This window comes from Notamacropus eugenii, chromosome 2, assembly GCF_028372415.1.
Source record: "Notamacropus eugenii isolate mMacEug1 chromosome 2, mMacEug1.pri_v2, whole genome shotgun sequence".
NCBI classification, from domain to species: Eukaryota; Metazoa; Chordata; class Mammalia; order Diprotodontia; family Macropodidae; genus Notamacropus; species Notamacropus eugenii.
Genome location: NC_092873.1, coordinates 52,706,037 through 52,720,923, shown reverse-complemented (window position 1 = coordinate 52,720,923; position 14,887 = coordinate 52,706,037). Strand labels below are relative to the sequence as shown.

Sequence of the window (14,887 nt, the reverse complement as noted above, 5' to 3'; positions counted from 1 at the left end):
AAAGATCACCATATATTCTCCCTTATTTTATGAGTGAAGAAACTGAGACTCAGAGCAGCGTGTGAGTCTTGTCCATAGACCTATACTGTGAATTCCCTGAGGGTAAGCCCTGTGCCTTCCCAGGACTATATCATAGAATACCCAAGTGCACAGTTCAATAAGCCTATTTTTCTAACAAAGCACCTGACTCTGTACAAATCCAGCTCCTCTGGGAACGTTTATGTAGGTAGCAAGATAAAGCAGAAAAAATGACTGAATTTGGAATCAAATGACCTGGTTGGAATCTCAGCTCTGCCCCTTGCTCACCTGTGTGACCTTGAGCAAGTCTTAATGTTCCTTCCCTGGGTCTCTGTTTCCTCACTGGTAAAGACTTGGGCCAGATTTCCACCTCTAAATTGAGGTCCCCATGGATTTCTAAGTGTGCTATGGACCAGGCTGTATTACAAGACACAACACATCCGTAATATTTCACTCACATTATTCTAAATAAGTCACCGAGTCCTCTGCCTAGAGACTCTACTTGATATTCATCATAAAACAAAACATGTTCTATGATCAAAAAAATCACATAATTTGAGGGAAATCACTCCATTAAAAGCCACTCATTCCATTTAAGCAATTGATATGGCATGGTGGAAAGAGCAATGAACTCGCATTTACTAAACACCTGCTGCATGATAGGCACTGTACAAGTACATGGCAATAGAAACACTAAAGTCCCCACCCTCAGAAAGCTTACATTTTACTGTGACAGAAAACAGCATACACCTAGATAAGTTTATATGAAACACATACACAAAACTGATACAAGGTAAATTTAAAAGGGAAGAAACTAGAAACTGGAGGGACCAATAAATGCCTCCTGTAGCACCAGATTCATAGTCAGAAGACTTGGTTTTCAGGCTCAGTTCTGATGTATAGTAACTGTATAAACTTGCCAGGTCTCTCCTTCTCTCTGGACTATAGTATTATCTTCTTTAAAATGGGGAGAGATCCTTGTACTACCTACCTCACAGTGCTGATTTAAGATTTGTATAACTTAATGAATCTGCCCATCAGCTGGGGAACGGTTGTACAAATTACGATGTATGAATACAATGGAATACTATTATGCAAAAAAAAATAAAGGGTTGATTTCAGAGAAACTTGAGAAGACATACAAACTGATACAGAGTGGAGTCAGCAGAAACAGGAGAACAATTTATACTACAACCATATCATTGTAAAAATCCTACCCATTTCCTGGCAGGGAAATGATTGACTCAATTTGCACAATGAGAGATTCCAACGATCCTTACAAACAGTAGGATAATGGCCATTGGCCCAGGGTTGTGAGAAGCCATGGTAACCTGGCTCCTCCCTTTATATTTTTGTATATCGTCAACATGGGAATTTGTTTTGCTTGAATGAATATTTATTACAAAGAGGTTTTGTTTTGTTATCACCCTAGGTGGGGGGGGGGGGGGGGGGAGGAGATGGAAGGGAGAGAAAATAAATGCTTGTTAATTGAAAAAGAATAATTTTAGGAAAGAAAAAAATAATGAATCTGATTATATTGATGTGGGAATTCTCAGACTGTTGACCATCCAAACCTTCTCATTTTGACTTCTCTTCGTCCCTGTTCTCCCCTAAATCCTTAATAAATGATCTCTCCAGCATTCTAGAGGCCACCTTCTAGGTCTTGAAATATTTTGCAACTATTAGCACAATGTATAGAATTTCCACCTGTTATCCCTTCCTCTCTTTAGTAGTTGGGCTGCCACCATTTTTGGTCTCCCATAACTTCAGTGATGCCTTTCGTACCACATTTTTCCAGTAAGTTTTAATTGGTAACAGGATACTGCTCACTTACCCCACTGGGTACCTCTCCACTGCTTTTTGGATCACCCCACATTGTGATTCTTTAGAAATCAGAGCTTTCCACAGAAAATGCACCAGAACTTTTGTGTTTGTTGGAACCACTGCCCAATTCCCCAAATGCCATCTGGCCTGCTCTCCCCATGGTAGTCAATTCTGGACCCTTTTGTAGCATCTGACCAACACCTGAATCATGATGGCTTAAGTAATGACCTTTCCATGCAGCAACATAACATCTGGGCTATGTGAGTTTTTTACCCACTCAGGAGCTTGTGTGGCAAGACAGAGTAATAGCTCTAAAGTAGGCCTTGGTTCGAATACCATCCCTGATGATGACTCCTTGTGTGACTATGGGAAAGTCACAATCTCCCTGAGCCTCAGTTTTTTCATCTGTAAAAGAAAGTTAGATCAGACAATCTCTAAAGTCTTCTGTATTTCTAGATTATGAATACATACTTTTTTTTCTGGGTTTCATGTTAGGTGAATCCCAAAAGAAGGGCTGGGGAATCTCACTGACAAGACCATGTAGTTTTCTCTGGCTTGATTCACTCAGTACAATATTATCAACACAGGAAAAAATAGAGAACTTCACCTTTTTATAGGAATCACCTTTTCACCTCAACTCAGAACAGGACTTCCTCTGTATGCTTATGTGGGCTTTTACTATTTTTTCTTTTTAAAAAATCATTGAATTTGCAAATATCCACAAACATGAACATTTTTATGTCCTATCTTCACTAACAACTACTCTCATTAAGGCTCTCACCACTTTTCACATGGACAATGGCAGCAGTAGCACGATGAATTTCTCTTCATGTAGTCTCTTCCATCCCCAATCCAACTTTATTTTCTTTTTTTGTTACCAAACCTGTTATTTCCTTGGCATAGAGAATTCACCAGTGAGAAACTTCCTCTACAGATTCAAGTAGCACCTTTTTTTTTTTTTTTTTCTTGTGAGCCACTTGGGGTTAAATCTCTTGCCCAGGGTCAACCAGCTAGTAAATGTCAGGTGTCTGAATCCAAATTTGAACTTAGGTCCTCCTGACTCCAGGGCCAGTGCTCTATCCACTGCACCACCTAGCTACCCCCAGGTGGTACCTTTTGTGCACCTTCCAATCCTGAAGAGTTGCTTAAGATGTGATGGGACTTGCCTGAGGTCACATGCCCAGTATGTATCAGAGGCAGACCATGAATCCAAGTATTCCTGACTTCCAGGCCATGCTCCATAGAGCTGCCAAGCCAATATACCCAAAATAGGTTTGAGTTCATCACTCCCCAGCTCAAAGATCTCCAGGTGCTCCTTATTGTCTCTAGGACAAAATACACTTTACCGAGAGCAGCACTCACTGCTCCCCTTGATCTGACTCTCACCTACCATTCCAGTCATTTCCTGTTGCTCTCCCTCCCCAATCGCATGCTTACTCCTTGTTCCCTCACTCCAACATTCCATTTCCTTCCTTGGAGCCTTCGCAGAGCATGTGCCTGGAATCTTAGAACCCCCAACTTTCTTTAAGGTCACCTCATATGCCAGCTCCTTTGGACATCTTTCATCACTCCCTCCCTCTCTCCCCCCACTGGTTAGTGCTGTCTTCCTTTTATTCTGTATGATGGGACCCACTGTTTCTGTCCTCTTGCCACTGATCTCTCTTGCCACCCAACTGTATCCTCCTCTATTTTTGATGTTACATTGGGGACGGTAGTTTTCAGCATTGTACAAGCCGAGCCAGTCAGCTATAAGGCCAGTCCTCTGCTGACCTCTGCTGGTCCTTGAAGAACTTGCAAATTCAAAGTGATACATTCAAACTTGCAGATTCTACAGCCTTGCCTTGCCTTGCCTTGCCTTGCCTTGGGTCTCAGAAATTTGTGACTAGAAATTACATCTTCTTCCTCTTTTTGTTAGCTTCACCACTCTCCACAGAGTTCAGTGACATAGTGTCACTGAGTAGGGCTTGTTGCATGAGTTATGTACATAATCTCTAATGCTATGGACTCATCCCAACAACTAAGACAGAATCTCAGGTAGAAAATTATTCACTACCTTAGAGATCATGGTCCAGCCTAGGCCAGAATGAAAACCAGCAGTGCATTTCATCTTTATGGAAAGAAAAATTTCCTGGCAATAAGAGCCACCCAAAGTAGGATCCCAGACTTAGAGAGTAGTGAATTCCCCATTCCTAGAAGTATTTAAGCATAGGCCAGAGGAGTGTTTGTCAGGTATGATATAGTGGGGATTCTTATTCAGGTAGGAATTACAGCAGCTGGCCTCTGAGGCCCCTGCCTCTGATAACAAATCCCACCTCTGATTACATAGGGAAAGGAATTCACCACCTCCTAGAACAGCATGTGCCCTCTGGGCAGAGCTAAGTTTCAGAAGGTCATCCTTATATCAAACTGAACTTCCTCTCTTCGGTTCCTGCCGTTGCCCCCAGTTCCACCAAATAAAACCTGTTTCACCCATCTTCCACATGAGAGCCATTCAAATATCTGAAAATGATGTGATATTTCCCCAACTTTTCTCTCCTCCAGGCTCCTCCATTATCCTTATACAATATGTTCTTGGGGTTCCTCACTATCCCAGCTCCCTCCTCTGAATGTTATCCAGACTCTCAATGGCCTTCCTAAAAAGCCAGTCCCCAGATTCAAAAACAAGACTCTCCAGATGCGGTCACATCAACTCACGTTGACTTTGTGATTCACTAAAACGCTCAGATCTTTCTTCACACTAGCTGATCTCTACTCGTGTCTCCTGTCTTGTGCTTGTATAATTTCTTTCTTAACACAAGCCTTTACATGTATTCCTATCACTCTCAGTAGATTCAGACTACCATACTATCCTAGCAAGAGTGTTTGCAGTCTTCATCTCCCCTCCCCCTGCCATCCCACCCACTAGTTATGGCTTCTAGCTTTCTTTCATCTGCAAATATGACCAGCAAATGCGCAGAATAGGGGTGAGGGGGATGGTGGTAACTGGCCCCGGTTCTTGGAGTATGCAGTGTCATCTGCCTGAAGGCTACATGAGCCTGCTTCTGAGGATCCAACAGGAGAGTTAATGGAGGGACTCTGCCCCCAGTTCTGAGCATTCACATGTATTGATTAAAGTTTTCTGACCACTTATGGCTTGGGGACAAAAGGCCTTTTTAATTGGCTGCTAAACTGGAACTGGGTGTGCATACAAAAACCAAACAAGCAAAATCATTCTCTTTCCCAGGCAACTTCTGAGTGCCTCAAAAGCAATGCTGAAAGCCTCCAGGTTGGGGTGGGGGAGGGAAGAGAGGGATAAACATGGGGTGCTTTGGTTTCTTCTGTCTCTTTTACATTTCTTCTTCCTTGATGACCCTGTGAGCTCTGAAGATTTCAAGAACCACCAGACGTTCACCAAACACATAACAGAGCCTGTTGGAGCTGCCTGTGGTGGTTGAACCTCATGGGGAGTATTAGAGATAAAAATTAATACTATATCTGATTTCTACTACAATGATTTTGTAATGTAATTAGTATTTATGTTGCATTGATTTTTTAAATTGGTAGTATCTGCCTTAAATTTGCTGACTGCTCCAGACTGAATAGGCTTAGAGGTGTGGTTGAAAGGGAATGGTACAATAGCTTTCAACTAGTCTCTGGGGACCTTTGCTTGCTAACCAGTATAACTGGGACCCCTGCTTTGTTTACCTTTAAACAAAGAATCAGCTTAGGCTGGACCCCACTCCAAGGCTTAATTTGGCCTCCCCAAGGGGACAGCTAACAGGATGATCCTGATTGGGGTGGCTCTGATTTTTGTAGCCAAGATCACTACAGGTATTTGAGGCCCATAAATCAGTCAACCTTCTTTAATTGTTATAAAGGAGCATGATCAGCCACACCTAAAGATCAACCCCCTTCTCAAGGGACATCTCTCCCATCCTTCTCTCTACTTCTCAAAATTAGGAGTGATTTGGTCTCCCCAAGGGGACAGCTAACCCAAGTGATCCTGATAGGGGTGGTTCTGATTTTCTAGCCAAGATCACTACAGGCCCATAAAGCAATCAACCTTAGTTGTCAGAGAGGAGTGAGATCAGCCACACCTAAAGACCAATCTACTTTCCCCCAGCTGCAACTAATCATAAAGCATACCAACTACCCCAAGCTCCTCTTCTTTCTGCTGTCAATAAAAGTGGTCTCTTTGTTGAAGTGGCCAGAGTGACCTACTTTATTAACAGTTAATAAACTATTATCTTGCCTGGGAAACTTGCCTTGGGGGTCATTTAATCTACAACAGAAACTAGCCCTGAGAAAAGACCTACTTGACCCAGCTCAGTAGTAACCCTAACAGGCAGTGGAGGCAACAAATCCTTCAAGCCAGGGAGGGACTCATCCAGAGAATATGTCCCTTCTAGGAATGAGCTTGTTGAAGCAAATGTTCTAAGAGCAACTATGCTGAGATTGCATCTACTCTCCTAGGGATTTGGGTGGAGAGACACTAGCATGCCCCAGCTAAAAGGGACATTTTTGTATTTCACTCTTACTACATCTTCTCAGGAAACATCATCTTTGTCAAAACTTGTCGCGGGCGGGCGACGACCACCGACCACCTTCGCAATCCCTGAGAGGGAGGTCTTCTCTCTACTCCGCACACCACGGCTTCGGACGTCTCCGGGCTCCCTCCCGGGGAACAAGGGAAGGGAGCAGTAATCGAGCAGAGACCAGAGTAGGGTAGAGCAAGCGTTTATTTGGCGTGTCTCAGTCCAGTCCCCCCGAGCTCCCTAGGGCGTTGTCTTATATACCTTTCTCTTTTCGGGTCTGTCCCAGATCCTCCCCAAGGGTGAAGCCATCTCCTTTTATGGTGCCTCCCCAGCACCCGTTCTCGGCGGCCACGTAGCCTTCGCGACGTGGCAGTTCCGGGTTCGGGCGGGTCCCAACACCAGGGTGTCTCCTACCCACTTAGGGGGTCCGTTCTCGGCCCCTCACAAAAACTTATTAATATTAATTGGTTATCAGTATTATCAAGGAGATATCAACTCATCAAAATTCTGTTGGAGTGCTAATCACTGGTGATATAATTGAGGAGGAGACAACATGGCACAGGTATTTAATATTGAGAGGAAACATACCAGGGGAGGGCTTGTAGGTTATAGTAGTAGTAGATATCCCAACTCCTCAGGTTCCCCTAGAATTTAGTCAACCTCTGGGGGGCTGATCTACTACTAGTTCAAGTGTAAGTTGGGACAGAGATCCTTAGAATGTGTGTCTACATATGTTACTTATGACTTCATCCAAATCACTAGGCAGATCCCTTGAATACTCAGAAAAAATTCTTGAAGATGACATTGATCCATGAATGATCCAACTTTGGTTCTAGTTATCCAGTTTGAATCCACTCAACAGGGATCTCTTCTAACTTACATCTCTCCATCTTGTCCCAAAAGAGAGCAGGACACATTTTGTCAAATACTTTGCTGAAATTAGATATTCCCCTGACCTATCAATTAAAAGAAATATGCTATCAAGAAAGAAAATGGCATTACTCTGGCTTAACTTCATCTGAAGAATGCATCTCATGATCAGTTTTCCATTATAAATTTATACAAGCCATTCCTTTAATGATAGATTCAAGAGTAATTTTCAGGAACCATAATCAAGCTCTCAAGATTATACTCACCCAACTCCTCCCTCCCTGTACTCTTTCTTCTCTCCTCTCTTCTCATACTTCTTTTTCCTCCTGTGCATCACCCCTCTCTTTTTTCTGTGACATTGGCATTTTTTCAACCCTATGGTTCCTGTCCTATAATATTAAATGCACTTGAGGTATAGTTCATCCAGACCTCCTCACTTGGACTCTTTGAGGACAGCATCTTTCTTATTTTAATGGTAGATATTTAATAAATGCATAGTAGGCACCTTTCCTGTGGAATTCACTAGTATGGACAATGAAGATACAAACAACAAAATAAAACATTTCCAGTTCTCAGAGACGTTATGGTCAGTTGGAGAAGGAGGTACAAAATGTACAGAGATAAGTAAACTTGAAATAGATATAGAGGGAGAAATATGCACTGATACTATAAAAAGAAAAAAACCAATGAAATTTATTTTTTAAAGGGAAAGATTTTTAAAAGTTGCGGTATAATGCTTGGATATTGAAAATGTACACCAAGGGGCAGAGCCAAGATGGTGGAGTAGAACAATACACATACTCTAGCTCTTCTGCCACAGCCCACAAAGACTCTCAACAAATTCTAAAGCAGCAAAAGCCACAGAACGATGGAGTGGAGGAGATTTCCAACCCAGGGTGACCTGGAAGGCCAAAAGGAAAGGTTGTTGCACAGGACATGGAGAAGAGTGCAGCCCAGCCTGGGCCATACAGCGTCAGGAGGAACAGGGCCAGAGTAGGCCTCAGGGGCAGAATCCCCAGCAGCAGCACAGATCCCTCAACCTGCAAACACCAGAGGCAGCTTGAAAGGTCAGTGGGACAGCTTTTTCACCTCCATGACAAGTCAGCAGAGTCCTCCCTGGCCCTAGGTAGTGGAGGCAGTAGCAGTGGGCAGCAGTGGCTGTGGCTATGGCAGGCATTGTTGGAGCCTCAGCTTAAAGCCCCCAGGGGAATTGAGCAGCTGATCTGAATCTTAGCCACCCCAGTCAGGCCAAGGAATAAACATCTCTCCCTTGATTGTGCCACCTTGGATGAACTGAGAACTGACAGGACCCCAGAGTATACCCTATTCTTGACAAAGGACTCAAAAGTCAAGTAACTGGTTGAGAAAATGCCCCAAAAAATGGAAAAAAAAATAAGACCATAGAAGGTTACTTTCTTGATGAACAGGTTGTCTCCCATCCTTTCAGATGAGGAAGAAAAATATTTACCATCAGGGGAAGACATAAAAGTCAAGAATTCTGCATCCAAAACCTCCAAAATAAATATGCGATGGTCCCAGGCCATGGAAGAGTTCAAAAAGGATTTTGAAAATCAAGTAAGAGAGCTGGAGAAAAAATTGGGAAGAGAAATGAGAACAAAGCAAGAAAATCATGAAAAGTGAGTCAATAGCTTGCTAAAGGAGACCCAAAAAAAGGCTGAAGAAAATAACATCTTTAAAATAGGCTAACTCAATTGGCAAAAGAGATCTAAAAAGCCAATGAGGAGAAGAATGCTTTAAAAAGCAGAATTAGCCAAATGGAAAAGGAGGTTCAAAAGCTCACTGAAGAAAACAATTCTTTAAAAATTAGAATGGAACAAATGGAAGCTAATGACTTTATGAGAAACCAAGAAATTACAGAACAAAACCAAAAGAATGAAAACATGGAAGATAATGTGAAACATCTCATTGGAAAAACAAGTGACCTGGAAAACAGATGTAGGAGAGACAATTTAAAAATTATGGGACTACCTGAAAGCCATGATCAAAACAGAGCCTAGACATCATCTTTCATGAAATTATCAAGGAAAACTTCCCTGATGTTCTAGAACTAGAAGGCAAAATAAATATTGAAAGAACCCACCAATCACCTCTTGAAAGAAATCCAAAAAGAGAAACTCCTAGGAATATTGTAGCCAAATTCCAGAGTTCCCAGGTCAAGGAGAAAATATTGCAAGCAGCTAGAAAGAAACAATTCAAGTATTGTGGAAATACAACCAGGATAACACAAGATCTAGCAGCTTCTACATTAAAGGATTGAAGGGCTTAGAATAGGATATTCCAGAAGTCAAAGGACCTAGGATTAAAACCAAGAATCACCTACCCAGCAAAACTGAGTATAATACTTCAGAGGAAAAAAAATGGTCATTCAATGAAATAGAGGACTTTCAAGCATTCTTGATGAAAAGAGCAGAGCTGAGAAGAAAATTTGACTTTCAAACACAATAATCAAGAGAAGCATGAAAAGGTGAACAGGAAAGAGAAATCACAAGGGACTTACTAAAGTTGAACTGTTTACATTCCTACATGGAAAGATAACATTTGTAACTCTTGAAACTTTTCTCAGTATCTGGATAGCTGGAGGGATTATACACACACACACACACACAGAGAGAGAGACAGACAAACAGACAGAGATAGAGAGCACAGAGTGAGTTGAATAGGAAGGGATCATATCTAAAAAAATAAAATTAAGGGGTGAGAGAGGAATATATTGGAAGGAGAAAGGGAGAAATGGGATGGGGTAAATCATCTCTCATAGAAGGGGCAATAAAAAGCTTTTCCAATGGAGGGGAAAAGGGGGAAGGTGAGAGGGAAAAAGTGAATCTTACTCTCATCACATTTGGCTCAAGGAAGGAATAACACACACACACTCAATTTGGTATAAAAATCTATCTTACACTACAGGAAAGTAGGGGAGAAGGGGAGAAGCAGGAAAGGGGAGATGATGGAACGGAGAGCAAATGGAAGGAGCGAGCAATTAGAAGTCAACACTCTTGGGGAGGGACAGGGTCAAAAGAGGGAATAGAAGAAATGGTGGGACAGGATAGGATGGAGGGAAATATAATTAATCTTACACAACATGACTATTATGGAAGTCATTTGCAAAAGTACACATATGGAGACTATATTGAACTGCTTGACTTCCCAGTGGGGATGGCGGGAAGGGAGAAAGGAAGAGAAGTTGGAACTCAAAATTTTAGGGGCAGATGTTGAGAATTGTTTTTGCATGTAACTGGGAAATAAGAAATACAGGTAATGGGGTATAGGAATTTATCTTGCCCTACAGGACAAGAGAGAAGATGGGGATAAGGGAAGGGAAGAGTGTTAGAAGGGAGGGCACATTGGTGGAAGGGGCAATCAGAATGCAAGGGGTTTGGGGGTGAGAAGAGGGGAGAGATGAGGAGAAAATTTGGAACTCAAAATTTTGTGAAAATTAATGTTGAAAACTTAAAGTAAATTTAAAAAAAGAAAATGTACACCACATAGAGAAATTACTTTGTATTCATTCATTACTTGCTCTTCCTTCTGTTTTCCATTCATGTCTTTTTTTCAAGCTAAGCTAATGAGCTCCTTGTGTAACAGGATCATTCTCCTTTTTTTGTGAATATTTATAAGATAAGATTTATTAGTTCTTCACCATCCCTATTTCAACATCCAATTTCTCCTCATTAATGGAATTTCTTAGCTTCTTCACCCTTTGGAAAAGACAACCTTCAAAGTGTAGTCCAGAATTCATCAGAGGGAGCCATTCCTTCTGACTCTCTCCTCTACAAAATGATGTAATAGAGCTAGGGCAAGGCTGGAGAAAGACATAGCTGATTTTCTTCTCTCTTTGGGACAAACTTCATCACAAGCAATCAACTACTCTTTAGGCAGGACAAAATGGCTACTCTTAAAGAAAAACTGATTGTTCCAGTTGCAGAAGAGGAGGCAGTAGCCCCAAACAATAAGATTACTGTTGTGGGTGTTGGACAAGTTGGTATGGCCTGTGCTATCAACATACTTGCAAAGAGTCTTGCTGATGAACTTGCCCTTGTTGATGTTTTGGAAGACAAACTTAAATCAGAAATGATGGATCTACAGCATGGAAAATTGTTTCTTCAAACTCCTAAAATTGTGGCTGATAAAGATTACTCTGTCACTGCTGGTTCCAAGATTGTTGTAGTCACTGCCAGAGTCCGCCAAGAAGAGGGAGAGAGTCGCCTCAATCTGGTACAAAGGAATGTGAATGTCTTCCAATTTATTATTCCCCAGATTGTAAAGTACAGCCCAGACTGTATCATAATTGTGGTTTCCAACCCAGTGGATATCCTTACATATGTCACCTGGAAACTGAGTGGGCTGCCAAAGCACCAGGTGATTGGTAGTGGATGCAATCTGGATTCTGCCAGATTCCGCTATCTTATGTCTGGAAAACTTAGCATCCATCCAAGCAGCTGCCATGGCTGGATCCTTGGAGAACATGGGGACTCAAGGGTGGCTGTGGGGAGTGGAGTGAATGTGGCAGGCGTTTCCCTCCAAGACCTGAATCCAGAAATGGGAACTGACAATGATATCAAAAACTGGAAGGAGGTTCATAAGCTGGTGATTGAAAGTGCCTACAAAGTGATCACACTCAAAGGATACACTAACTGGGCTATTGGATTAAGTGTTGCTGATCTAATTGAGACCATGTTAAAAAATCTCTCCAAGATTCACCCTGTATCCACTATGGTGAAGGGGATGTATGGCATCGAGAATGAAGTTTTCCTTAGCCTTCCATGCATTCTGAATGCCCAAGGACTGACCAGCGTTATCAACCAGAAGCTGAAAGATGATGAGGTAGCTCAACTCAAGAAGAGTGCAGATACCTTGTGGGACATTCAAAAAGACCTGAAAGACCTGTAATATTCTGTAGAAACTCAATCAACATGTGAATCGCTGTGCCCACTTAGTAATCAGCCATCTTGGAGGATAGAATTTTTCTCTTGAATTTAACTCTGGCCACAGCATCAAAGTACATGATTAAAAGGCTTGCTATATGAACCTATGAACCAATAAATACACTACTGAAGTGTGCTTTCTTCCCCAAGATGCATTCTTTTAATATTTCCAGTTACATAAATAGCTTTTTTTCCTTTTTAACATAATAGTATGATTAAAAAAATAGAGCTATAATTCCTAGACTAAAAAAAAAATGATGCAATAAACTTCCTTCTAAAACTATTTCAGATTTTGTGATTTGTTCTTGCAAACAATAATATGGTGTCAGAAGTGAAATTCACTGGTGGTCACCTGAATAAACTCAAAGAATCTTTGAGAACATGGAAGTTGAGTAAATCTCTGTGTTTCTAGAATAGCATATGGACAGGATTAGCCAACACAGGATCACATCAAACATGATGAGAATGTGATTTTGGCAATATTACCTAAGGAATCTCTGCACCTAACTTGTAACCAGAGAAGCAGACCTACTAGGAGGAATTCCTTCAAAAACTGCTATGAGAATGAGGCCTATTCCAGAATTTCCAAGGGAAGATACTTCCAGGGATCAAACATGTGACCTCAGGGCTCAAGATGAAATGTACTGATTAAATGAACATTGGGAATGAGTTACAAGGACACTTGACATTACTTAACATTGATCATTATTATTGCATACTTTGGCTTTAATGGTTCATGGTGTTTATGTTTGCATGCAAGAAAGGTTAGGGCAGCTAGGTGGTGCAGTGGATAAAGCACCAGTGCAGGAGTCAAGAGGAGCAGAGTTCAAATCTCACCTCAGACACTTGACACTCACTAGCTGTTTGACCTTGGGCACATCACTTAACCCCAAATGCCTCATCCTAGGTCATCTCCAGTCATCCTGATGAATATCAGGTCACTGGATTCAGATGGCTCTGAAGGAGAAGTGAGGCTGGTGACCTGCACATCCCTCCCTCACTCAAAACAAAGTCAAGTGCAAGTCATGTCATTATTTCTCTGATGGCATGGTCTTCTTTGGCAAAGAAAGATGAACACATGCAAGAAAGGTATACAGATTCTGGCTGCAATTTTTTGGTCAACTGAAAGTCTGTCTCTTTTCTTTATTAACCTGACTTTACCAAACCTTGGCTTATTGAATAATAATGTTAAAACTGTTTGACAGAAGACAAAGGGAACTTTGAACTTCCTAAAGTGATTTAGTTATTTGTTAGGTACTCTAACTACTTTTATAAGAGAAGAATTCCCTGACACTGAGTTTTCTTAGTTGCCTTGTGATATGTAAATCGCCCCCAAAAAAGCCAGTCCATTGTGAACTTTTCAAATCTAGTTTCATCTGTAACCTGACTTAGTTTATCTATAGAATCTGTTTAACAAGGTTTGTCACTTTAAGTGATATATAAAATTATGACACTGAGGAAAATCTGTCACCAGTCTAACCCTATCCCTCATTAAATGGGTTATATCAAGCTTTGGACAAGATAATGAGGAAGATGCATCCATTGATTTCAAGTTATTTTAATGAACTCCCTTTGAAATCATAACCCAGCTTTTCTGCTTCTATAAATTATGCTTTCACTAATATAAAAATGTTGGGCTTGAGAAAGTCCCAAAGGAGGAAAATTGTGGGGAAAATATTCATTATATTGTTTAGAAAAATTATTATGCTGTTTAAATCCAACGTTAAGTGGTTTGCATTCAGAATATCACCTGAACCCCGTAACTCTCTAGGAATGACCACAAGGTATTTTGGGTTTTCCCAGGTCCCAAATGCACCCAAGGCATTTGTTTTCAGGTTACCATACCCAGGACCTGTTTAACATCCACTCAAGCTTGTGGTTTAGGTTCCCTTCATGTGATTTACATGACTCATGTTCAGTACCTTTGTCAAATGATTAGTGTTATGGAATTATCATAATTCCTGATTATGAATAATTTCAAGGCAGCAAGGTAGCTCAGTGGATAGAGCACCAAGTTTGGAGCCAAGAAGACTCATCTTCCTGAGTTCAAATCTGGCCTAAGACATGTACCAGCTTTGTAACCCCAGGCAAGTAACTTCACCCTGTCTGCCTCAGTTTCCTCACCTGTAAAATGTACTAGGGAAGGAAATAACAAACCACTTCAGTATCTCTGCCAAGAAAACCCCAAATGGTGTCATGAAGAGACAGATAAGACTAAAATGGCTGAACAACAACAAGTAAATAACTTCATAAAAATCCTATATAAATCTTTCAGAACTTGTAGGGAGGGAGCCATCTCTTCTTTCTGGCTCTCTCATCTAATAAATTATCTAATTAATTTCTTTCTAAAAAATAATAATAATTTATCAGCTTGTCTGTTTTTGGCAAAGATAAGAATTCCAGCAAATATCTGGAAGCTGTAACACAACTAGCCCTCCACAAATGCAATATTAGGCTTCGATTTCAGGTTTCTGATCTGTTTCCTAACCTCCCTGTTTTCTCTTTCCATCCAAGTGATCTCTGTATACAAACATAAAAATGTGGTTTCCATTTTTCCTTCCATTATTCCTCCCTCAAATTCTCTCCTCTCTGCTTCCTGGATTTTCCCTCCTGGGATTTTCAGTTAACAAGACAAAAATTCATTGCTCCTTGTCTCTGAGTAGCCTCTTTTGAATAAGGCATGGCCATCCAGAGTCATAGTTCAGGCAAGAATCCCAT

The 14,887-nt window shown here is 41.2% G+C and overlaps 1 pseudogene; it reads left to right on the top strand.

Annotated features, from left to right (window-relative positions):
• The first annotated feature begins 11,115 nt into the window (after nt 1–11,115).
• On the top strand, nt 11,116–12,134 carry LOC140525184 (L-lactate dehydrogenase B chain pseudogene; annotated as a pseudogene).
• The last annotated feature ends 2,753 nt before the right edge of the window (nt 12,135–14,887 follow it).